At 37.9% G+C, this 27,190-nt stretch overlaps 1 protein-coding gene and 1 pseudogene across 1 annotated transcript in view; one reads left to right on the forward strand and one right to left on the reverse strand.

Annotated features, from left to right (window-relative positions):
• Positions 1–27,190, reverse strand: part of LOC103271023 (dipeptidyl aminopeptidase-like protein 6) — a 416,180-nt gene that overhangs the window by 181,111 nt on the left and 207,879 nt on the right. The gene's annotated exons all lie outside the window — the stretch shown is intronic.
• LOC110596522 lies at positions 11,053–11,389 on the forward strand (annotated as a pseudogene).

Genomic DNA, 27,190 nt, shown 5'->3' on the forward strand with positions numbered 1-27,190 from the left:
ATGATCTGTCTAAGGCTATTGGTGGAGTATTAAAGTCTCTGACTATATTTGTATGACTGTCTATGCCCTCTCTTAGTTAAATTAGAAATTGTTTTATAAATCTGGGTGTTCATATGTTGGGTGCACATACATTCAAGATGGATATTTCTTGCTGGTGGGTTGAGCCTTTTATCATTATGTAGTGTCCTTCAGTGTCTTTTAAAAATTTTATTGGTTTAAAATCTGCTTTGTTCAATATAAGAATAGTTACTTCTTCTCTTTTTTGTTTTCCATTTGCCTGAAGATCTTTCTCCTGTCCTAGGTAAAGGGCTTAACCCTGTGGGTATCATTTTCAGTGAAATGGGTTTCCTGAAGGCAGCAGAAGGATAAATTACACTGCCTTACTCAATTTGCTACTCTATACCCTTTGAGTCACATTCAGTTCGTTCACATTTAAATAAATTATTGATATGTGGGGGATTGTTCTTATCATCCTGCTATTAAAAGGCTGCTCTGCATTCTAGCTTTGGTGGTTGATTTGTATGGTATGTATACTCTGTGCTTGTATAAACTTTTGTGATGGGTGGAACCATTCTTTTGTTTCTGTACTTAGTACTTTCTTAAGTATCTCCTAGATGGCTGGTCTGGAGGTGGCATATTCTCTTAGAGATTGGGTGTCTAGGAAAGATTTTAATTCTCTTTCATTAATAAAGCTTAGCTTAACAGGATAGAAAATGTTTGGCTGGAATTACTTTTCTTTTTTTACTATTATTATAAAAATGTGGAGTGCAATTCAGGGTTAGGTATACACACGTTGATTATGCACATACCTGTTGATGAGGTATGTGGAATTGCTTTTCTTTAAGAATGTTAAAGATGGGACCCCAGTCCCTTCTGACTTGTACTTTTTTTCCTGCAATTCTGATGAATCTTCCTTGGTAAGTGGTCTGTGTCTTCTCTCTAGCTCCTTTAGGTTTTTTCTTTCATATTCACCTTGAAGAGACAAATTATTATGTGCCTTGGGATATTCTTCTTGTGTAATACCTTGCAGTAGTTCCCTGAACTCTTGTGTCTGCATGACCACCTCTCTATAGCAATAGGGGCGATTTTCTTGGGTGACATCTTAGAAAGCATGTTCCAGGGTGTTATTGGTTTCCTCTGGTTCAGGTAAAAATCATCAGTAGGTGCTGATCTCAGAGAACAGTTGATATTTACCTAGTACTAAAATATTACCCCACAAAAAAAATGCCAATCTCAATGAGAAAATGTTTATAATGGAGACATTTGGTGGTCACCTCTTTAGCCCACTAACCCACTTTGTAGTCCCCAAGAGTGGGAGAACAAGACATTACAGATAAATATGTTAAATCATTCCATGAGAAAAAAGACAAATCCAGAATGTGGGCAATTCTACAACACAACTGGTCTCAGCTATTGAAATAACTTACATCACAGGAAAAAGAATTTATTCTACATTAATAGAAACCTAAGAGACACAATCAAGTATAATTATGATCTTTAATTTGATCCAGTCTGAGAGAAAGAAAAAAACTATAGAACAAATTTTGAGAATGGAGGAAATTTGCATATGTCCTGTGAATTCAATTCTGTCAGAGATTTATAGTCATTTTGGTCATATATGATAATGTTCTCATGGAGATGTGGGAGAATGTACTTTGGAGATGCATGTTTTAGTATTCAGGACTAAAATAAAATCACATCATAATTTGTGTTTAAATATTTTCAGCAAAAAGTTGATAGAAGATACATAACTGTCCGTGTTAAAATTAATTAGTACTAGTATTGGTAAATATAGGTGTCTACTACACTATTCTTACTTTTCTGTAAGTTTAAAACACTTTATAAAAAAGGAAGCAGAAAATAAAATGACATAATTTTATGATGTCTAAGAATGTACAATGGGGTTGGGTGGATATAAGCACTCATATCCACGGAAGACATACTGCTTGGGCGCAACTTGGCCAGTGAGGAACAATCACTTAGAAGAACCTGAGATGCTTCTGTTTGAATTAATCGGGAGAGTGATCCCCATGTGGTATGTTCTGAGAGGACCTTGGGTGAGAGTGAAACTGAGAAAGACTCATGTGGGAAAGATGCTAGGCAGAAAGTCGGTCATGAGCAACTAGCCTTGTGTTTAGGTAAAATAAGAGCAGAAAATGGGAGATGACAAAGGGGGAAGGCATATGTGTACATCCTGCATGAACCACTGATGTGAAAGAGGGGGGCACATCAGCGATTTCCTGGGCAGATGTCCAGAAGCTCTGGAGCAGGGATATGATCTATTTTGTATGTATAGGTCAGAGGAGACAAAGTGTTTTAAAAAAAAATTTTTTTTTTGAGTTGGAGTCTCACTTTGTCACCCAGACTGGAGTGCAGTGGCCACTCCCAGCCACCGCAACCTCGACCTGCTGGGATCCAGCGATCCTTCTGCCTCAGCCTTCCAAGTAGCCGGAACTACAGGCGCGTGCTACCACACCCGACTGGTTTTTGATTTATTGCAGAGATGAGGTCTCACCAAGTTGCCTGGGCGAGTTTCGAACCCACGGGCTCAGGCAATCCTCTCGCCTTGGCCTCCCAAAGTGCTGGGATTACAGGCCGAGTCACCGAATTCGGCCTGTTTCTATCTTTCAAAAGAACGAGCTTTCTTATTATATTCCTTTCCGTTCTAAATACTAATAGCATTCATTGGCCCCAACAGTAAGCACTTAGCCAAGGCAGTGTAGTCTTGACATTTGTGAGACCTGCTCCCGAGACCTTAGGAATTCCCAGTTTCACCGTTACTGCTAAGTGAGATGTAGATGCTAGAATTGCTGGCTGGTTAATTTGCTCCTTCTGGCTCAAGGCCTCTTGATTATAACTTATGCTGACAACTTTACATATGTGGCAACACAACCTGACTGGGAAGCTAACCGCAACTTATTTTCCTGTAGGGTCCTGAGAATGAGAGTAAGTTAGAAAGACAGCAAGTCATATTTTCCTTCCCCCTTTTTAAGAAAGCAACTAGGTTTGTAATCTCTAAGGCTGAGGGTATTAAGAAGCATTTGCTTTAGAAAATTTAAATCTCGGAAACAAAGACGCTAGATTGTCTTGGGCTGAAACGGGTAAATGTATATGAACAGACAGAGAAACATCACTTGTTAAATTCCATGGGCTTCAAAATATGGTAAAATGATACCACAATATCCATTTTTACAACTTCAGTAATTACATGGACAAATACTTTCAAGAAATAATAATTTCAGCTTGGAAATTACTTGGAAGGTAGCAACATTTCAAAGATGACTTAGTGGCTTTAGATTTCACTTTCTTTTTAATCATAAGATCTGAAATTGCCCAGTTTGTCTTTGATTAATGGACTGCCCAAATAGCTTTTAAAACCTTTTAAACTTCCATTCTTTTCCATTCAATTTTTATATGCCTCAACAGAGTCATGTTTCGACTTTTAAACAGCTTATTACACTGACATCCCACTAGAAGAACAACAAAGCTATTCTTTCTATATTTAACATTGACCACCATATGTTTATGTTGCTAAGGAAAAGAAAATTTATTTGCAGGATTAGGATTTGTTGTTGTAATTTATTTTTTCACATGAACCTGCCATAAAGGAACATATACAGCAAGCAGGCTTTCAAATACTTAGATGGTGAAGATCAGCAAAGTATAAAGATCTTTAAAAATTTATCCAGATTTTTGGTATGGTGGCTCACGCCTATAATCCCAGCATATTGGGAGGCCAAGATGGGAGAATTGCTTGAGACCAGGAATTGAAAACTAGCCCAGGCAACATAGCAAGACCTCATCTCTCCAAAAATTAAAAATAAGTTAGCCAAGAGTGGTGGCATGCATCTATAGTCTCACCTACTTGGGAGGCTGAAGCAGGAGGATAGCCTGAGTTCAGGAGTTCAAGGCTGTGGTGAGCTGTGATTGTGCCATTGCACTCCAGCCTGGACAACAGAATAAGACTCTGACTTAAAAAATAATGTAGCCAAAGAAAAATATCCTTAAAAATGTGTTTTCAGCAAAGTCCTTTCCTGATAACAAAGCAAACAGACTTTGCACATGACATATTTTTAAGGATTTTTATTATTAGTTATTATAAATATCTAAGATTCTCTGAAGGGTCTCTAAAGTGATTATATATAATGATTCTGCTACTTAGTAAACCTTGCTTAAGCAAATCAATAACAAGTATTACTGAAAGTGTCGACAAAAAATTAAAAGACTTCAATATCGGCCAAAAAGAAAGAGCCCTGGCTATTCCTTCAGTAGAATATTAGGCACTGTTTAGTGAGCGCTTCTGGGCTATTTGATGTCTGCTTCTATCATTGTCTCTGAGCTTTTTATGACTCTAAAAGTTATAGAATACTGATAGTAATGCAAAAGATTCTTATCAGAGAGATGCAAATAAATTTTGACTGGTAGAGATGCAATTGATTTTTCTGCTCCACCCTTACCCGATGGAAAAGACTAGTTTTGCAGCAAATTCATTTCAGCATTTCTAACTGGGCCAAGACGCCATCTTACTTTATCCATGAAAGACAACAACTTGGTAGGAAGAGTCCATCAAGGAAAACTTTCATAGAAAGTGCCAGGGCTAAGGGACAGACAGTTGGAAAGAGCTGGGTCCAGGGGTCTGGAAATTCAGCTTCTTTTTGGGCTCTGCCACAGGCTAGTGTTGCCAGAAAAGTGCAGGGCAACTTCTAGAGCAGCGTCCTTAAATGGACAGAGCAGGCTATTCCTCTCTCCTTTTTTCATACCTGCTTAGAGAAATGCTTTCATGATGGCTGGAACTAAAGCAGCCACCTTAGACCTTTAGGTGATCTTCTAAATGGAATATAAAAGCAAACTACAGACCTCACTTCTGGATTTTTATGTGAGAGAGAAGTAAACTTGAGAGACAAATGAATTTCTGTCTTGCTTAATTAGACCAGTATTCATTTTCATTTTTCTGTTCTGAAGACTGAATTTAATCCTAATAAATAGATACGATTATATTCTGACTCTAATTTCTGGATTTGGAATCAGGAGAATTTGAGTCTAATACCACTGCAGTGTTTCTTGAGGCAGATTACCTCATTTTCAGTAATAAAATACCTTCTTTTTCTGACAGGATTACCGGAATGTTTGAGATTCGCCATGAGGAAGTATTTTGAAAGTAAATAAAGAATATATCATATATATATGAGATACTACCTCCATTGTCAGCACTTGGATTGCTGAAAGAAACAACTGTGCCTTTTATTTATTTATTTTTGGTGAAACCATACATTCACCTTTTTTTTAATTTATGAAGAAAAAAATGAATAATATCATAGAAGAATTTGGGGTGGGGCCTGTGAAAAAGCTTGCCTCTGCACAAGTCTGGTCCTTCTGATTTGAAAGCAAACAAAATAATTTAAATTGCAAACAGCAGGCAGGCTGATATTTCACACAGAATGAAGAAAATCATTATGTGAAACAATTCTGTCTATTCATTGGGTTGGAAAAACAGAAAAACAAATGATTAGAGGTTCCTTCACTCTCCTAGGAAAAGTAGGCAGGTCTCCATTGAAGGAAGCATTCCCTCCTTCTGATTTTCCTATTTACGTCTGTCAAGTCTCAAAGTGCCTAATGATACGGTGGGTACTGGTGGGCCGTTTCTTTCTGAGAAGATTTGGCATGTGTAACAAACATGGGATGTCAGAGGTGGACCATTCCCTGTGGCATGCTGCTGCCTGAGTCTCTTCTGTGTTAGGCAGAACATGAACCCAAGCCTGACCGGCTGTAGGACGCTGTCTTCTGTGCCAATGGGGACAGTCCCCTGTGGAGCTCCCACCTCCCCAGCCTCCTCCCCAGGCCTGGAGTCCTGGACATGAATCAAATGGTACCATTCTTATAAACTCACTTCTGTCTTATGGCTCTGGTTCTGAACAAAGACTCTTTCCCTTCTAATTTTAACCTGTACTGACTTTGCCAAGATTATTAGAGAAAGTCCAGTCAATTAGGGAGCTAGAGTCAATCAATCTGAAAGCTGTGTAGGTTTTGACTAGGTTTTGACTCTAAATTCCAAGTGGGTGTAGGACCCATCACTCACTAGTCATTATTATATTGTCGTAATATAAATAAGGACATCCTGGCATGTATTTTCTAGTGAAGTGAGAATTTATATTTAATGTAAATACTTAATCTGAAGTACTAGAAAATTCCCACCATTACTAGCTATTAACCTTGCAACTTTGACAGGTGATATGATTTTCTGTGCCTTGATATCTCATTTGAAAAAAATAGGGATATTAATGACACCTATCTTATATAACATTAGGACAATGTCTGGCTTCAACTATTAGGCACTACTAATTATCAAGCACTACAGCCTACTGACACTATTAACAGGAAACAACCAATGACAATTCCTAAGCATCTGGGGAATTGAAGCCCTTCTGTGAAGAGACACAGGACTTACAGGAATGCTTGACCTCTAAGGCCTGGTAAAATTCTAACCTAAAGATCAAGCATTGCTATAGTCCTTCTATTTTATATTTTCCCGATAAGACTGTGAATCATCTTAACTAGAACCCTTGCAAGTGCAAGAGGGTGCTTTAATAATCATAGCAGAGCAAGTGATGTCACCTGGATTTGAACACAGGTTTGTTCTGAAATTCAGCACTGTTCGGGTGTAGATCAATAACTAATAAGAATAGTGTTGGCAAAAACAAACTTTCATATTTACCCAAGTTTTTAAAATTCAAAATCCTGACTTAATTTAATGAGTATAAGTTTCACTTTAATGTATCTAGAACAAGTGGGGAACTAAACTTAATTGTCAGGACGATAAATCTCACAACTTTATTCCATGCATGCTGTCAATAAAGGTTCTACTCTCAGAAGCAACAAAGCAACTCTCGAAAAAGAACAAGTTGATCCGCACCGTAATTTAACAAACATACACTAAGCCTCAGCTAATCTTTAGGCTATATTATTGTAGTCATCCACAACATCAATGAATGGCATATCGGGTCTTCTGCAGTGAAATATATTGTTTTTATGAGTGAAGTAGCATTCATTTTAATGGTACATATCTCAGTCAAAGGCAATGTAGCAATCTTTGGGCAGTAATGAGTTCTGTCCTGTTAGCTGATAGGAATGTTCAGCTCAATTATGGCTACTGGTAGAGCTGGTAAAGGTCATCACTGCATCTCATTAATTAAGGCTGTGTCTCTGAATGGTGGATGGAGATGCAGGGTAAATGATGTTGAGAATTGTAACTTGCAGTGAAATATCTTGCTTACTCCATTAGGGAACAGATTTTTTTAAGTACCCAAGTTCCATTGGTTTTCTTTTTTCCTGCTTTTGTTTGCATCTAGTTTGACTACATATAACTGCTGTGATTTACATGTGTACACTGCCATCTATTAATAGGGATGGCATGACTAACAGCTAGATACAACTTAAAAGGCAAACTACTTCTTCTTCTACTTTCCACACTACAACATTGCAGAGTAAATTTTCTTCCCCCGAACAATATCATTATAACTTATTGATTCTCTGGAACTAAATAATGTCAACTACGTCAATGTTAGTAACTCTTTTATGAGCATGGACACAGGTGTGTGTATCCACACACACAGGCACATCTACCCCATTAATGTCAAAGTATATGATTTTTATAAACAATGGACTAACCTTCCAAATACTGTTCAAGGTATTCTTATGCAGCTCAATTCATTCACTAATTTTTTCTTTTTTCTTTTTTTAGTTGAAGTCTCACTCTGCCGCCCAGGCTGGAGTGCAGTGGCATGCTCACAGCCACTGCAGCCTTGTAAGTAGCTGGAACTACAGGCAGGCACCACCATGCGTGGCTAATATATTTTTTAAAAAATTTATTGTAGAGCCAAAGTCTCACTAAGTTGCCCAGGTTGGTCTCGAACACCTGGGTTCTGGCAATCCTCTCTCCTCCGCCTCCCAAAGTGCTGGAATCACAGGCATGAGCCACTATGCCCAGCGCATTCACTAAATATGTTTTCAGTCACTCTCTATGCAGACACTGTGCTAAATACTTCTGTTCACGTGTGCAGAAGATCCCTTTTGCGGGCATCTCCTCTCGGCAGAATGATGGAAACATCTGCCTTAGACTCAAAGAAAACACTCTGCAGTGAGTGTGAGAAGTGGGGTCTGGGCCGGGCTCAGTGCTCAGCCTGTAATCCCGTGCTTTGGGAGGCCAAGGTGAGTGAATTGCCTGAGTTCGCGGGTTCGAGACCCGCCTGGGCAACTTGGCAAAACCCTGTCTCTACAATAAATAATAATAAAAAAAAATTAGCTGGGCATGGTAGCGCGCGCCTGTAGTTCCAGCTACTTGGAAGGCTGAGGCGGAAGGATCACCGGAGCCCAGCAGGTCGAGGCTGTGGGGACTGGGAGCGGCCACCGCACTCCAGTCTGGGAGACAGACTGAGACTTCAATTAAAAAAAAAAAAAGAAGTGGGATCTGATTTTGTCTCCTCCCCTTTAATGGAATTGCACTATTATTCCAACTTAGAACATCAAGTAAATATTGACTGTGGTGGTGCCTTCCGCATGTCAGGCCCCGTAAGGAGGGGAGCCCAGGGAAGAAGGCTGCAACCTTGGTCTACACTCTTCATGTCCTTCTCTACTCCCCAGCCAATGGTTTGTGTTTCTCTTTCTGTAACACCTGCCCCGTATGTCATTCTTCTTTGAAGGGAAAGACCATGTAACGGTATACTTTGATAAATTTCCACATAGCAAACACATAATGAGTATTTTTTAAAAATTGTAATAGGGAAAGGACTGGAAGCATGTGAATTAAACTGGGAAATCAGAGATGTCATTCTGATGCTGTAGACAACCAAAGACGTATTGCCAGAATAAAAAGAACCAAGGTGTTGGAATAAACTACCCCAAAGAGATACCTGGGTCCTGAGTCCTTTCATTGATGCCACCTATTGTGTTCAAAAAGGAGAGAATTTTTTGTAAGGGTGGCAATTTGATTTCTGCTCATGCATCTATTCTATTCTGCTATGTATTTAAATTGTTAGCAAAAATAAAATATCTCAATTTTATTTTAAAATTTCTCACATCTTGCCTCTCTCATCACACTCTCAAGTCTTAAGTCATTACACTATGTGTTAAATCCAAGGATAGTGAATACATAATTGTTTTTCCCTAAACAGATTTGCCTAGTTGTTTCGCCTTCTCATAGGAATCAGCCATAGTATTCACAATATATGTCTTTAATGACCATAAGTCACGCTTCTTTGAATAAGTTTATGGAGAGACCATCAATGCTTTCCCCAGGGCTTAGCTCCAATTCACTCTTCTTTCAGTAGCACACAGTTCTCTCAGTGCCGTTTCATGTCAGTAAGCATGGTCTCATGACATTTGGATTCCACGAACCTTGGAATGCTGCACCTGTGTTTTCATGTTTCTGTCTGAATCAACACAAACCAGAGTTTTGAATAGGTATTGAGGAAATGCCTGTGGTTATCAGGAAAAACAGGAAACACCCTCAAAGGAAGTCAAGTTGTGGAGTAGTTTTATGAAGTAAGATTAAACAAAGTTGATACCACCAGAGAGCTTGGGTTCAAAAAAGAAGATTTTTAAGTCTCCATTTAAAGTTCACCAGGATATCATCAGACCTGAGAAAGAGTGACTAGAGTAAAGAAAATGGAAAAGCTAGTAGGCTTAACATACACCACGGACCAGATTGTGTAAAATTGACTGAGAATCAATGATAGTCTCAAAATATTTGCACTGTGGAATTTTAGAACTGGAAGAGACATGGGGCTGCCTTCATACACACACAGTGTATTCATTTTACTAATAAAGAAACTCAGGTTTAGAAACAGTAAATGGTCAACATCTATCAGAAATCATATCCATGGTCAAGGAGCAGAACCTGGTGCCCCTGCCGTCACGTTGTCTTGCCTCTTGTGTGCCTGGTGGATTCTGATTGTTGTAGAATACATCTCAAGGAGGACAAAATGGAAATTACTCAGTGAGAAATGGAACGAGTCAGACTCACCAGTCATAAAATATTCCAGGGGATGGTGGCTACGCTTTTAAAGTGCCACACCAGAGTGCCCCAAAGTGAATTTTATGACAGACCATTCTAAACAGACTTTGTAAACAGATAATCTCTCCAACCACTTTCGCAGAACGTAATGACGATCTAACACAGAGAACAACTCTATCTGAATTGGAACAAAGAATTTTATATTAATTTGTTCTTTAGTAGATCAAGCATTTTCTCCCCCTGTAGTCCTAATTTCTTGAGTGTCAAAATAGCCTTGAAATGATATTGTTTCCCTGGCTCATACACTTTTGAGGATGATTTCTGGAAACATTAAGACCTCCTTAGAAATGGTATGGCAGTTCTTTAAAAGATTAAACATAGCATTACTATATGATCCAGCAATTCTGCTCAAGGCATAGACTCAAAAGAAGTGAAAGCAGGGACTCAAACAGATATTGGTACATTCATGTTCATGACAGCGTTATTCACAACAGCTAAAAAGTAGAAACCATTCCAGTTTCCATTAACAGATAAATAAATAAACAAAATGTTGTCTATCCATACAATGGAATATTATTTAGCTGTTAAAAGAAGGAAACTCTGACACATGCTACAACATGAATAAGTCCTGAGGACATTATGCTAAGGGAAATAAGCCAGTCCCTAAAGTACAAACACTCTATGATTCTACTCACAAGAGGTACCAAGAGTAGCCAAATTCACAGAGATAGAAATGTAGAATGGGGGCTTCCAGGGGTTGGAGAAAGGGGAAATGGGGAGTTAGTGTTTACTGGGAACAGAGTTTCAGTTTCGAACAATAAGAAAGTTCTGGAGATGGATGGAGGTGACGGTTGCACAGCAACATATACTTAATGCCACTAAAGTGTATACTTAAAAATAAAGTGGCAAATTTTTTGTTATATACACTTGACAACAACTGAAAAAAAGTCCTGGGGGAAAACAGGTTTGCTGGAGAGCATAAGAAATAGAGAGGAGCAGTTGCGGCGGGAGAGCAGCGGGGCTGAGAACGAGACTGTCCGCGCCGCCTTCCCACGCCGTCCTCGCAGCCATGTCCGAGGAGAAGCCCAAGGAGGGAGTGAAGACTGAGAACGACCACATCAGCCTGAAGGTGGCCGGGCAGGATGGCTCTGTGGTGCAGTTCAAGATCAAGAGGCACACACCGCTGAGCAAACTGACGAAGGCTACTGTGAAAGACAGGGCTTGTCAATGAGACAGATTAGATTCAGGTTTCATGGGCAGCCGATTAACGAAACAGATACTGCAGCACAGCTGGAGATGGAGGATGAGGACACTCTTGACGTGTTTCAGCAGCAGACAGGAGGCACATGGGAGACCAGCCTGGCAGGGTGTGGCCTCTAGAGCCCCTCCCCAGCCCGTGCCATCCATCCTTGCATTGCTGTTGAGTGGTGAGCACATGACCATGCCATCCACAGAGGAGTCTGTGGACACTTGAGGACATTCATCAAAATAATTTCCTCTTTGACGTACTTTGAGTGCATCTCAAAACTGTGTGCAGGGATGAATCTACAACTTAAATTGGGCCGATTAGAATTGTTATCTTTGTTCAGGTAAAATGAGTTGCGAGGTTTTCGGTTTTTTTGTTTTCATTTTTGTTTTCCCACCTCCTATAACATTTTTACCCCAAACTTGTGGCCTGAACGTTTGCTTTTAGTCTGTGGACAGGGATCTTCCTCCCAGTGTTGACTGTCCCTCCTCTGCTTACTCCAGTCCTATAGAGGACTTGCCTTCCCTGCCCTGGGGCTTCGTATGTTGGACAGGTGTTGGGGGGCATGATGGAGATGGAAGACAGAATGTCTGTTGCTATTTGTTGTAGACACAGGTTATTAAAATGCTAAGTATTGCAAATGAAAGCTTTGCTAGCATGGTAAAGTTGAAGGGAAAATACTAGAATGCCTACAAGGTAAAGACTAACTGAGCCCTTTGGTAATATGGCCCAAGTGCTCTGTGGTCCTCGAGAGTGTCCATTGGGGGCTGAAGCCCAGGACTCCCCCACTGTTCCCTGCTGGCATTGGTATAGGGGCAAGGAGTGGCACCTCCAAAATTGGATTTTTTTTTTCTAAATATAGAAGAAAGTACCACATTTCTTAATTGGGAATGGTGTTATGGCCTCAGATTTCTTCTATTTGCTTCTGAGAATAATTATGGTCTATACATAAAAAGTAAATTAAGTATTACAAATTTGCAGATGCATTGTTGTGTAAAAGAGCTACTTCACAGTGTGGTTACAAATGAACCCACAGAAAGATGACTTCATGCTCTTCTTGGGGTTTGTGCTGTGCTGCTTCCAAACATGTATTGAATCGACACATTCGTATGGTGATTTCAGTTCTGTGAAATATTCTGGGATCTATACCAATTAAAGATTTTCGTAGTTCTGCCTGTTGTCCTTCCATAAGGATCCACTGCTGCTTGACGACCACTCTCTGCCTTTTTTATAGTTGCCTGAACGCTGACCCATTCTCTCCTGCTTGCTTGAAATCTTGCTGAAAATGTTCTTGTTTCCTTTGTTTTGCTGTATGGCTCAGGTGGGGTATTTGTTGGCTCTGTTGTGATTATTCACCAATTTGTACATTATTTGTTGTCCTTTACTACTGTAAACAGTAAATATAGTTTGGTTAATAAAAAAAGAAAGAAAAAAGAAATAGAGAGAGGGTCTGAAAAAACTTTTAGCTGTATTTTTAATCCTTCTTAATTTCATTCAGACCCAAGTTTATGGTTTTTGAAATCATGGGTTTAGAAAAAAAAAAATCAGCAGGAAACAAATTACTCAATTTAAAATAATTTAAGAATCTATGGGTTCAAGTAAGTATTTATTTGATCTATACATTCCTCTCTCCAGTGTGCTATTCTGAATTGCTGCTGGCGGTACATGCCCGGGGTCAAACAATTGTCCTTGGGATAATCTGAGGTCAGATAAAAAGGAAACTCTTCTCACACAGAGCTGTGTTGATGTGCTGGCAAACTAGGCCAGACACCACTGAGAGCTTGTTGTGGAGTCAGTGCAGGTTTTGGAAGGTGTGAAATTTTCCCCATGTTTTCCAGGTTCTGCATTTTCAATGGATTATCAGAGCTGAGGGGAATGCAGGGCTGAGTCCTTGTTTCAGCCCTAGAGTTCCTGCCTTGGGTCCACCAAGACTTATACTCCCTATGAAGGAGGGAAATAAGATAAGAGATTGTCATCCATCTACCTGAAATCTTCTTTTTAGTTTCAACATTTGTCCCATACCAACAAAAATTATTTGGACTCATTAAAACACACAAACAACTCATTAGTTCCAATAAAAAATTTGGGGGCCATTAACTTCTGGTAAAGGCTCCACTGGCCACATTTGACTGGCTACACAAGGCAATACAGACTTTCAGGACTGTGGAGTCAGTGGAAGTACTGCATTTATTATCAACAAAGAGCAGGAGTCTTGACTTCACAAAATTCAGTAGAATCAAATAGAAGACATGGAAAAATCATTATATTTCCCTGTCCCCCTAAATGGCCCTAAACACTTAAAGAGATTTGGGGGTTTTATGTTTAGTTTTCTGATCCATTTAGAGTTGATTTTTGTGTATGATGATGGGTAGGAGTCCTGTTTCAATCTTCTACATGTGGTCAGCCAGTTATCATTCTACAAAAAAGATCCTGCACACACATGTTTACTGCAGCACTAGTCACAGTAGCAAAAACATGGAACTAACCGTGCTACCCATTGAAACTGGACGGGATTAAAAACAAATGTGGCACATATATACAGTGTAATATTATACAGCTATAAAGAAGAACAGACATATGGACTTTGCAGCAACTTGGATGGATTTAGAGTTTTTCACACTCAGTGATGTATCACAGAAACAGAGTATCGCATGTTCTGACTCATAAGCAGATGAACATTTACCATAATACTATAGGAAAGAGATTGGTAGTAGTGAAATACTACCAGGGTCGGGGGGAAGAGGAGGAACACAACATCAATAAGTGTATCTGATCTCAAACCAGGCAAAGTGGGGACCAAGGGGAGGCCCAACCTTTACCTATATGACGACCACTTGGATACCTAATCCTGAGTTGTACTCCATATCTTTAAAATAATAATAAAAAAATTTTATAATTGGGTAGACTGAGGGTCTTCAGGCTGAAAAGAAAGAAGTAAATCATGAATAAACCTATGTGGATGGGTATCACACCTTTAGAGTACTTTATGATGCTCTCAAGATATTTTTAGTAGAACATATCACGTCTCTGTTCTCATTGTTCAGGTACAGTCTTCCAAAGCTGTAAAACTGATTGTAGCTGTTCCTCTTCCTCCAGGTAAGGAAGTCATCACCTATTGTGTGATCCCCACAATTGCCAGTAGAGTACGTCTCCTTGAGTCTAGTCTAATAACTGACACTTCTGCCTAGAACTGTTTTGGTTCTCACAAAATGTACTATCTCTCAAGGGATAAAACTTTTTTCGGCCAACAGCCTGCAAACCACAAGATGCTCAGCATGAAGTCATCCTTTTAAACAAGAATGTGTCATCCTTACAAGAAGATGATTTCACTCCCTTCTCATTACACATTGATTTCTGTTTGGTGGTGTATGACTTGAGATTTTATTTGTGGTACCCATTGATTGGGCACTAAAGTTCTGATATGCTCACCTTCTCCATTATCTCCCCCACCAAAGAAATCTCTCTTCCATGAATGAGAATAACTCATTGTAGTGTAAATGGGAATTAAATCATTATTTTTAACTTGCAATTCTCTTTTCTTCACCCAGGAGCAAAGAGTTTTAATATTCAAAGCTTCAGTGACATGTCATTATGCCTGGAAGCTACCAAGTGTGAAAGAAAAATTACCATTAGAACTATCAATGACACATACTATCATGTAAAATAATATAGCATCCTTTAAAGTATTTTATGTAACATTACACGCAGAAGAACATGGGGCACTTTGGTTCACTGGGAATAGAAAAAAATAATAATTTCTATGCTCAGATTACCTGAAAGTCATTATATATTTCATTATGCTTTTATAAAGAAACTGTCTAACAGGTTTAAAGCTTTTCCCATTATCTGGGCAAACAAAATTGAAACACAATTATGTATAAAAGTATATACTAATTAGAAGAAAAATGTATAATGTTTGTGAATTGAGTGCCATGATTTTAGAAAAATACATAGCCTTCTGTCAATGACCTAAAGGACTTTTTTTTTGTTTTGTTTTGTTTGTTTAGAGTCTCACTCTGTCACCCAGGCTGGAGTGCAGTGGGATGATCACAGATAATGCAACCTTGATCTTCTGGTCTCAGGTAATCCTTCTGCCACCTCGCCCAGATAATTTTTTTGATTTATAGGAGAGATGAGTTCTCACCTAGTTGCCCAGCCTGGTCTTGAACTTCTGGACTTAGGCAATCCTCTTGCCTTGCCTCCCAAAGTGCTGGGATTACAGGCATGAGCCACCACACCTGGCCTCAATGACTTTTATTTAATCTTTATCATCAGTTACTGTACCAATTTTATGTAAGTGGATTTCAGCTCCATAAAGAATCAATAAACTGATAATGTGACAGTTTGTAGCAAATGTTAGTTTAGCACACATTCATAATTTAAATGTTTTAACAAATTCTATTGGGATCGTTTACAGCATGACAAAAATTGTGCTACCAACTAATGTTTGAATACATCAATTTCATCTGAAAATATAAAAGAAGTTAAAAGAGCACTATGGCCTGATCACAAAATATTTTCTATAAAAAATTAGGAAAATGGAATATTTGTACGGCCTACCATTAGACTGCATCATATAACATACTTTGCAGCATATAACACACATATATCTACTAATCAGTTCTAGGATTTTGCCAGTTATTAAGTGGTCCTGGAGATTTTACCTTTTTGTCAATTAATACTGTTTCCTTTCTTATTTTAGTCTTTTAGTTCCTTTTTTGTTTGCCTGCACCTTCTTATAGATTATTTACAATGGTTTAGTAATTTTATTGACACTTCAGAAGGTATGAGTTAGAAATAAAATATTTGACTACGAACAAAATATCATCAATGCAAAACTGAGATTGCATTACCCACTCTGAATTCTCAAATGCATGGTATGGGCTATCACTTTGTCTCCAGAGCTAGAAAGAGGTGTGTTCAAACTGGTGTTCATCCAGACTAAATGTGTGACTTAGAATAAGTTACTTAATCTTTCTGAATGGGTAGTGATGATGTTAACTACTTCACTGGGCTGTTACAACAATCAAAAGACATAACGCAGAGCTAGTGCCATAAATCTAGTTGTTTTTATTATTATCCCAGCATAAGTTTACTTCAGACTGAGATAACTAAATCCACCTGAGCAGCTAGGTGTTCCCTTACTATTTCCTCAACAATATACCATCCTTTTTAAAAGATGTGATGTCTAATCTTTCATTTCACTTTTGAAGAGCATTCTACTTACTGGAGAACATGTGAGAATAATCTATATGATCATCCTCCACACCTTCTCCAGGCGGTGGGAAGGGGGGGTCTATATTTTCCATGCTCTTTTTGATGTGTGTGTGTGTGAGAGAGAGAGAGAGAGGAGAGAAAGAGAGAGAGAGAGAAAGAGAGAGGGAGAGAGGGGGAGAGAGAGAGCATACTTTACAAGATATAATTCGCATACCAATAAATTTAAACATTTAGGCACACAGTTCAGTGACTTTCAGTTCATAGAGTTGTGCAACCTCCTTGACCTTTTATTGCTCCAACATTACTTGGCAGTCCTGTTCAATGCCCCGTACATTTTTACAAGCTTCACATCATCTTGGATGTTGGTCTTCTTGGCACGATTCCTAAGTTCTGAGCTGAGTTCCATTTTTTTAATACACATTTTTCTTAAAGTCAAGATAATCAGAAAGTTGTCAAGACTACTACATTGGTTACTAGAATGCTCATCCTATTTCTTCCTTGTTAGCAGTGTTCATGATTGTGTGGTCAGAATTCAGTTTCTAAGGGCCCGCTGTCACTGTTGCACAACCTTTCATTTGGGTAGGCCAGTATGTAGATAACAATAATGAACATATTACCACTCATTTTAAATAGCATTATTGAGATATAATTCACACTTATACAATTCATTAATTTGAAGTACACAATTCAATGGTTTTTAACAAACTTACAAATAAGTGCAACCATCCTTGTAGTTAATTTTAGAACATTCTCATTACCTCAAAAAGAAACCTTTTAGCTATCACTATCCTTGGCCTCATACCCCTATTCTCAGACCTAAGCAACTACAAACCTACTTTCTGCCTCTACAGAGTTTTCTCTTCTGGAGATTTCATATAAATGGAATAATGCATGATGAGGTGTTTTTGTCACTGTCTTCTTTTACAAAGTTCTTCTTTTCAAAGTTCATCAATGTGTAACATGTACCAGTACTTCATTGATTTTTATGGCCAAACAATATTCAATACTATGGATGTACATATGGGTTGTTTGCACTTTTGGCTATTATGAATAATATTGTTATAAACATTTGTGTACTAGTGTTTATATAGATATATGTTTTCATTGGGGGTGGTAATATACTTAGGAGTGAAATTTCTAAGCCAAATGGTAATTCTATGTTTAATTATTGAAGGAAATGCCAAACTATTTTCCAAAGTGGCTCCACCATTTTCCATTCCCACCCTCAAGTATATGAGGGTTCTGATTTCTCCACATGCTCACCAACACTTGTTATCTGACGTTTTGATTATAGTTATTCAAGGTGGTACAAAGTGATATCTCATTGTGATTTTCATTTTCATTTTACTGATATCTGATGGTGTTGAACATCTTTTCATGTGCTTATTAGTTATTTGTATAGCTTCCTTAGACATATATCTCTTCAGATCCTGTGTCCATTTTTTATTTTTATTTTTAGACTCAAAGAATACCTAGGCCAGGCGCGGTGGCTCAAGCCTGTAATCCCAGCACTTTGGGAGGCTGAGGTGAGAGGATTGCCTGAGCCCAGGGGTTCAAGACCAGCCTGGGCAACTTGGTGAGACCTCGTCTCCACAATAAATAAAAAACTAGCCGGGTGTGGTAGCGCATGCCTGTGGTTCTGGCTACTTGGAAGGCTGAGGCAGAAGGATGGCCAGAGACCAGCAGGTCAACACTGGGGTGGCCATGAGTGTGCCACCGCACTCTAGCCTGGAAGACAGAATGAGACTCCAATTTAAAAAAAAATTACCTGTGCAGGTTTGTTATATAGGTATATTGCATGATGCATAAGTTTGGGCTTCTAGGTAGCAGATATGGTATCCAGTGAGTAGTTTTTCAACCCTTCCCCCACTTAGGAGTGCGTCAGTATCTGTTTCCATCCTTGTGCCAGTACGTTTTCAGTGTTTCGCTTCTGCTTATTAGGGAGAACATGTGGTATTCAGTTGTCTGTTTCTGTGAAGATTTGCTCAGAATGAAGAGCAAATTATCTAGCTGCATCCATTATACTGCAAAGTACATGATATTTTTCTTTTTTTTTTAGTATTCTATGGTGTACATGTCCCGCATTTTCTTCATTCAATCAGCTATTGATGCTGTGTGCCTTTTTTAATTGCAATAATTTTCTCTTTATTATATGAGTTCTTATGTATGCTAGAAGTAAGTTCCTCAACAGACATATTATTTGTAAATATTTCCTCCCATTTAGTGGATTGCCTTTTCACTTTCTTCATGGCGTTCTTCAAAATATAAAAGCTTTAAATTTGATAAAGCCTAATTTATCTATCTTTTTCTCTTGTTGTTTATGCTTTTGGTGCCATATCTAAAAATCTTTTGCCAAATTGAATGTTATTAATATTTCTCCCACTGTTTTCCTCTAAATTTTTTTTTTTTGGTTCTTATATTTAGGTCTTTGATCCATCTTGAATTAATTTGTGTCTATGATAGGACATAAAGACCTAACTTCATTCTTTTGCCTATGGCTGTCTAATTGTCCCAGAACTATTTGTAAAAAAAAGATGTTACCGTTTATTTTTATGCTGATTTACCATATTCTAAAAGCATTTTCACATGCATTGTCTTATGTAATTTTACCTTATGGCATAGAAAATCTACACTCTCTTCTACCTCTAAAGCTGATAAGCTTAAAAAGTGTAATCACTGCCTTTTCTTTCTCAGCCTTCAGCCAGACTACATTTTCGAGATTCTTTTGAGGTTAGGTGGGGCTGTGTGCCTGAATTCTAGCACAAATAGGGACAGAAATAATGTGCACTGCTTTTAGGCTTGGCCTTTTTCTTCCTCGCCACCCATCTAGGCTATGTGTCCAAGCCTCTCTGGCAATTAGCTGAGGTTATGCTACTGACTCCAAACTAATGGAAGAGGCACACACCTCTTTTAGGCCCAGCCCCTGAAGCCTTCCCATGATAGCCTCTCCATTCTCTTCCTGAGTCTGCTGTCAAGACGCAGAGTATCTGGTGAAAGAATCTGAGATCTTGTAGATACTATAGCCACTAGATGGATGGCACTTCAATCTCTAGAAGGCTGCATGGAGTAACTGTCACCTTCAGCCCAATCCTCAAACTGCAATGTGAGGAAGAAATAAAACCATTCAAATTGTTATACAGCCTGAGTAGAGATGGGCAATCCTTATATAAGATAACAAGATGGAATTTGATAGGAAATAGGAGTTCACAAAAGGAGGGTTATTTGGAGAAGTGCCCTAAGCTGGGAAGGAAGAATTCAAATTACTTATCTTAGTGCCAAGTCCTGAGTAGAGGAGGAACAGAGAGAAATAAAATACCATACACAAACAGCAGTTCTTTGCTTACAAAGCAAATAATAAAGAGCAGAATTGGAGCTAGTGCCTCCTTCCACAGATTCTTTTTTTTTTTTTTTTTGAGTTGGAGTCTCACTCTGTTACCCAGACTGGAGTGCAGTGGCCGCTCCCAGCCACCGCAGCCTCGACCTGCTGGGCTCTGGCGATCCTTCCTCCTCAGCCTTCCGAGTAGCTGGAATTACAGGCATGCGCTACCACGCCCGGCTGATTTTTTGATTTATTGTAGAGATGAGGTCTCGCTGCCCAGGCAGGTCTCGAACCCGCGGGCTCAGGCAATCCACTCACCTCAGCCTCCCAAAGGCGCAGGATTACAGGCTGAGCCACCGAGCCCGGCTTCCTCAGTTTCTTAATCAGAAATCCTTTTCATTAAACTGAATAGGGGAGAGATTAATAATATCTATTTCCTCCAAGATCTGAAAAACTGTCACCCCTAAAAAACATTAGACTGATTCTGAGTTGTTCCAAAAGAAATAATTGAAAATTCTAGGGATAGAAAATTCTAGAGATAAATTTTAGCTTAACAGTATAAAGAACTATCTAACAATCACCACTAGCTTCCTTGCTGAGAGTACTAAACTACCACTTGATAGAAATGTTCAGAGATAGATTGGCTGACCATAGGCCAGGAGTTGCAAAGAGGTTTCATTGGACGGATGATTGGTGAGATCACATCAAGCCCTTTCCAGCCCTGATTCAGCTTGCTGTCCTCTTAAATGGTTGACTTATATGCACATCAAAGCCTTGGTTCAGAATGCCTGAAGACTCCTTCTAATTTATGCCCATAAATTCCTTTACAGTGGTCTCTCCAAATTCTTCAAAGACTAACTTTTCTCTATATATGCCATCTTACTTTGATTTTAAATTTATTATGTTTTTGAGACTATTTGATTATTCTTTCTAAATATTCCTATTGTACCAATGTTCATTTCTTAAAAAACTTCTCTGTCATTCCATAAGTACCAACAGCCTTTAATCACTCAGATTAAAGTGGGTTTTTTTTTTATTATTATAAAGAGCATACAGTTGCTACACGCTCACTGGTCATCAAAGAAAAAAGTGCTGTAGGAGATTGGCTAATATACTTCGCTTACTTGGAAATGGATTTCTATATCTGCTGGAGGCTTTGGCAAACTCAAGGTGATCCAGGGCTACAAAAGTATAATGTGAAGTTTCTAGGCTCTAAGAGACCCATCCCTGTTAATCTACTACTGTTAGGCAGAAAAATGTGTAAGTACTCATTCATTTTTCTCCTAAATGAAAGTGCAGAAGGAAATGTGTGATGATGCTTCTCCACAGTTAACACCTGATCACACCAAGTAGCTTCTAAAAAAGGGGGAAGGGCAGCACCTTTCTTCTGCTATCCTAAATACGAAACTTATTATTAAGAGAAAAGGAAAAATTATGTTTTTCTCTTTCAGTTACTATAGGTCATCATCTTTTTATGCCTTTAGTATTCTATACAGAAAAGAATGAAAAAGAAATAGGCTTCAAATAGGCTATTGGAAGAAATTCAGCTAAATTCTATTTCATTAATTTGATATCCCTAATAAGCAAGACAAAACAGCATACATTTTGCTATTCAGAGGATGTTCCTATTCAAAGTATTAGCCATATTACACTGCAGAGTAAATAGGTCAATGTGATTCTTTCTTAGATAATTGTATTGTTATAACATATACGATTAAACGCTAAAAGTGTCAGGAGACTGGGTTTCTATGCACTCAACATTTGACCCCTAAAAACACACTGACCCTAGTAGCACAAAAGATTGTAAAAATTTAAAAATCTTCCCTAACAATTCTTGAAAGCTTTGAATGGGATTGAATATTATCCAATATCAAATGTGTCAGAGTTGAGAAACAAGCCATTTTGAAGAGAAAGGAGGAAAAAAACTACATTAAAATCCAACAGGAAATGGAGTCACTACCATAATAACAGAAGTAGGAAACTCAAGAAATCTGCTCCTCCATAAAAGCAATGAGATTGCAAAAATGGTCAAAATAAACTTTTCTAAATCTTGGCAATTAACCAATAACTTTCAAGAATCTGAAGAGCATTTATTCAAGAAAATTCGCTGAACATCAGTAGAAGAATAAGCTTTTGGCCTTTTAACTTACTCTATTTCCACCTTTCTCTACCCAGCTCCATAGTAGTCCTAACAAACAACAGCCTCGCAATAATGGAAGCCATAAAAATCATTAGCCTAAAAGCTACTTAAGGAAGAAGTACAGCTTCATAGCTTTCCAAAAGTCCCCAAAGTAAACAATTGTCATTATTTGACCTGTCTGGCAAAAACTCACACCCATCAGGCTTGTCTTTTTTTGTTCTGACTCAGAGCTCACTCACTTCAAACAACCTTTTCTTTAGGGTGTCCATCCATTTATAACAATCAGTGACAAATGTTTAACGTAACAGCAAATGGGGTAAACAAGATATTGCCAAAAATACTTAAAAGGAGAAACTAGGAAATGAGATGTCCATGAGGGCTCTTAAAAGCTTGAACATATTACTGGGAATCCAGAAGGCCATTTACAGGTGCAGGGCTGTATGCATACCCAAGAAGGATCTGTGGAGGCTCTGATCTTCCACTTTTGTCTGACCTTGAGACCCTCAGCAAGTAGGAAATGAAGACCACAGTAGAGCTGTAAACTGCTTGGCTGAGTGTTGAAACTATATCCTAACACTTATACAGAAAGCAGGGAGACTTACTGGTTTAAGGTATTTAAGGAAATCTCTGCTCAATCATGATCTGATCACCAAGTTAACCATGCAAAGTCTTTAGTGGTCACACATAAAAAGAATGCAAACTTTACTTAATTAGTTCAGGAAAACTGTTAAATAAGTAAAGGGTAGCAACAATTAGCAACAACAAAAACTGGGGAGAAAGGTATTTTGATTTCCAGAGTTGCTGTACCATACTATTAAAAATGTTCAGTACATAATAAAAATTGTGAGAAACACAAATAAAAAGTTAAGTATGGTCCATACACAGAAAAAAACAGTAGTTACTAAACAGATTTATAATTTTGTTGAAGACACTGGACATACCAGAAACAAAATTGGCTATAATAAATATGTTTAAATAGGTAAAGGAAAACATCTAAAGAACAATAGAAAAGTATGAGAACTATGTCTCACTAGAGGATACTGATAAAGAGATAGAAATTATTTTAAAAGACCAAATAGAAATTCTAGAGTTGAAAATAATAATAAATGTAACAGAGAATTTGTAAGAATGGATAAGAATATCTGATAAATCTACACATGTCTATGGGTGACATACTTTATATAAAAGATGCAAATAGGCCAGGCTCAGTGGCTCAGCTTGTAATCCCAGCACTTTGGGAGGCCGAGGTGAGTGGGTTGCCTGAGCCCGCAGGTTTGAGACCCACCCGGGCAACTTGGCGAGACCTCATGTCTACAATAAATCAAAAACTAGCCGGGTGTGGTAGTGTGGGCCTGTAGTTCTGGCTACTTGGAAGGCTGAGGAGGAAGGATTGCCGGAGCCCAGCAGGTTGAGGCTGCAGTGGCCGGGAGTGAGACTCCAACCAAAAAAAAAAAAAAGATGCAAATAGATTGAAATGAATAGAATAGAAAAAGATATGACATGCAAACAGTAACCAAAAGTAGACTGGGTTGCCTATAGAAATATTAGACAAAATACCCCTTAAGACAAAAAAGAATTGTTAACAGAGACAAAGAAGGACATATATAATAATGACAGGGCCAATCTATCAGTAAGATATAACAATTATAAACATATACATACCTAAAAACAGGACATCTAAATACATGAAGAAAACATAGAAAGAATGGATTGGAAAAACAGACAGTTCAACTACATTTATTATAGATTTCAATATTCTATCTTCAATATTAAACAGAACAACTACAAAATATGAAAATAGATGACATAACACTATAAAACAACTAGACCTAAAAGATATCTTTAGTGCACTCCATTCAACAACAGCAAAATACACTTTCTGCAGTGCAAATTAAGCATTTTCCAGAATAGATGATATTCTAAGACATAAAAATGCCTCAATAAATTGAAAAGAGCTGAAATTATATCAAGTATGTTTTCTGACTACAATGAAATGAAAGTAGAAGTCAATAACAGAGGGATTAGAGAAACTCATAAATATGTGAAAATTAAGTAACAAATTGGTCAACTAGGAAATCACAAAATAAATTAGAAAATGTTTAAGATAAATATAAAAACACCCAGGCATGGTGGCTCAGCCTATAATCTCAGTACTTGGAGAGGCAGAGGCAAGAGGATTGCCTAAGCCCGGGGGTTTAGGACCAGCCTGGGCAACTTGGCAAGATCTCTTCTCTACAATAAATCAAAAAATTAGCCAGGCATGATGGTGCATACCTATAGTTCCAGCTACTTGCAAGACTGAGGCAGAAAGATCACATGACCCAGGTTGAGGCTGCAGTGGTCATGAGTGTGCCACTGCACTCCAGCCAGGACAACTCAAAAAACAAAACAAAAACAAAAAGATATCAAAACAAAATATACTAAAACATGTAAGAGGCAGCAAAAGCAGGACTTACAGGAAAATTTATAGCTGCAAACACCAATATTAAGGAAGAAAGGGCTCAAATCAGTAACTTAGATTTTATTTGATGCAAGTAGAAAACTGAGAGAAAATCAAACTCAAAACAAGCAGAAGGAAGAAAATGTTAATGATTAGGTGGGGAAAAGTGAAATAAAGAATAGAAAAACAATAGAGAAAATCAATTATATACAATTTTGTTCCATGAAAAGATCAACAAGCTTTTAGCTAGATAGGTTTTTAGTTAAAACTAACAAGAAAGAGAGAGAAGAGACTCAAGTTATTAAAATTATAAATGAAAAAGGTAATATTACCCTCAAGTTTACAGAAATAAAAATTATTTATAAGAGAATAGTTTGAAAAACGATATGCCAACAAACCCAATAATCTAAATGAAATGGGCAATTTCCAAATTGACTCAAACTATTTCATAGAATTTCACAGTAAAAGGAAAAGAATGATATTGTGTATTTTCCATTTACTGTTTAGTCTTTATAACCAACTTCAGCCAAGTGATCAAGGTCAACATCAACAGTCGTTAATCATGTTAATAGTATGTAATAAGAACAACATTTTACTTCTGTAGTCTTCCTCCCTAAACCCTGAAACCCCAGTCTAATCATGAGGAAAAAATCAGAGAAACGCAATTGAAGAACATTCCACAGAAGATCTGACCCATACTCCTCAAATATCCTTTGGTTAAGGTCACTCAAAACAAGGTACAGGACGCTGAGACGCTATCACAGCCAGAGGAGGCTAAGGAGACACGATGACTCAACGCAATGTGGTATCCTGGCTGGGATCATGGGCGGGGAGGTAGGGAGAGTGGAAGAGGGCATTAGTTAAAAACCAAGGAAATCTGAATAAAGTATACACTTTAGTTAATAATACTGTATAAATATTGGTTCATTGTCACAAATGTGCCATACTAATGATAGAAGAAACCGGGTGCGGGGTAGGTGAAAACCATGCTATCTTCACAACTTTTCTGTACATAAAAATCTATTCTAAGATTACAAAGTTCATTTAAAAAAGGCTTTGAGAATGAATTTAAGTCAAGAATCAGTATGGGACGAGAGGACTATGCTGTACCAAGGGGGAGCCTGCAAGCTCTGGAATCTTGAAAGTCTCTGAAGAGACTACATTGTTTAGACTTTCGGATGCTGCAATCCAGAGCACAGGGTGAAGCATACATTCTTGGTAGTCAAGAGATAGTCTTCGAGTTCTGATCCTGCAATTACAAAGTAGAATCGTTTTTGTCAACTCAATTTACCAAAAATTTATGGTCTTTATGGTCCAAACCACAAAGTCTCTGTTAATATGGTAACTTTGTCTGCATGGTCCCAGATATGCATGTGCTAGGTAATGCATGATTGAGAAATTAAAACCACAAACTACAGTTTTTTAAAAAATCTAACCTTAGTAGAGTTTCACAGCAAAAGAAAAACCATTATATTGTATATTTTCAAATGACTGTTTTGTCTTTATAACCAAAAGCTGCCTAAATATTTTAAAGATAAACTTGGATATTTTTAGTTAAGGAAGGCTATTTTGAGAGGCGGTATTTAATCTGCATTTTGGGAAATAAGGTATTGAGCTTTTGGGTTGTAATGATCTGTTGGACAAAAAAAGAAAGATGAGGCAAGAGTAATTTTTCATAAAAATTAGGTCCCGTATGTTGATCCTTTGACTTATCTATTCCTGTACTCATATCTCTTTCAAATCATACCTATCTACATTTTAAAAAATAATTATTGAGGCTCTTGGCTTTGGCAGAAACCAGCGCTCTTGCTCAAATGATCATATGTCACATTGCTAATGTTATTATAAATGACAGGCAGCTAAATTTATACTCAGGGTAACATTATATATTAATAAGCAAATTAATAGGTCAGTGATCAAGAAATCATATATCAGTTAACAAGTTAGATCGTATCTGTCTTCGTGCTTATTTGCTACACATATACAATATATACATCTGCCATAAGCATAAATCTCTTTAAATGCTGGCCTTACAGTCACTTCTCCAACCAGACTAAAAATAACAGTTATTTGTAATTTTCAAGTACATCCTTAGCCACCTGAGGGCACTGTTTCATAAAATGCTTTAAGCACTATTAAGGCTGTTAAGACAATTAATTAAAAATAGGTCGACTGAAGATACGTTTCTGAATTCACCAATGTTAGTAAGCAGGAATAAATTGGCTAAAATTATACTTTATTGTTTTTATTATTTATCCGCAAATCAGGAGCTTTGGGTTTTAATCTCAGACCCTCACTTGGAGACTGACACTTCAACGGATTAAGTCCCAAAACATTTGTAAGCCTGTTTCCTTACCAAAAAGTCAAACATGTGTGGAGCCTTTTCACAAAATGTAAGATTCTAATCTTATATGTTGTGGTTATGGGTCTCTCAGGTTCCTGAAATGCTCCTTTATTGGGAAGTTTTGTGGTTGGAAGTGACCCGATGCATAGCTAACATCAGATTCCAAAGCAAGTTGTCTTCTTTTATCATCATTTATAATGGCCAAGATTGTGTTTCCAAAGTACCTTCAGTCAAGTGATCTCATCTTGCCTCACACAATTACATGAGAAAAGTATTATCATAGGTACATTGTATTGATAAAGAACTTGATGACTGAGTGGTGACATTCACTCAGGTAGTAAGTATAGAACCCAGAGCCAGAAGCTCCTTCTACTGACTTCAAACATCAAGCCTTTTTTATTTTACTGTTTTCTTATGAATCACTTGGCCTTGCAAGTAGAAGATACTTGAATCAGTGCATATTTGTTGAATAAAC

Source organism: Carlito syrichta, unplaced genomic scaffold (assembly GCF_000164805.1).
Source record: "Carlito syrichta isolate Samal-C Ts95f unplaced genomic scaffold, Tarsius_syrichta-2.0.1 Scaffold108870, whole genome shotgun sequence".
NCBI classification, from domain to species: Eukaryota; Metazoa; Chordata; class Mammalia; order Primates; family Tarsiidae; genus Carlito; species Carlito syrichta.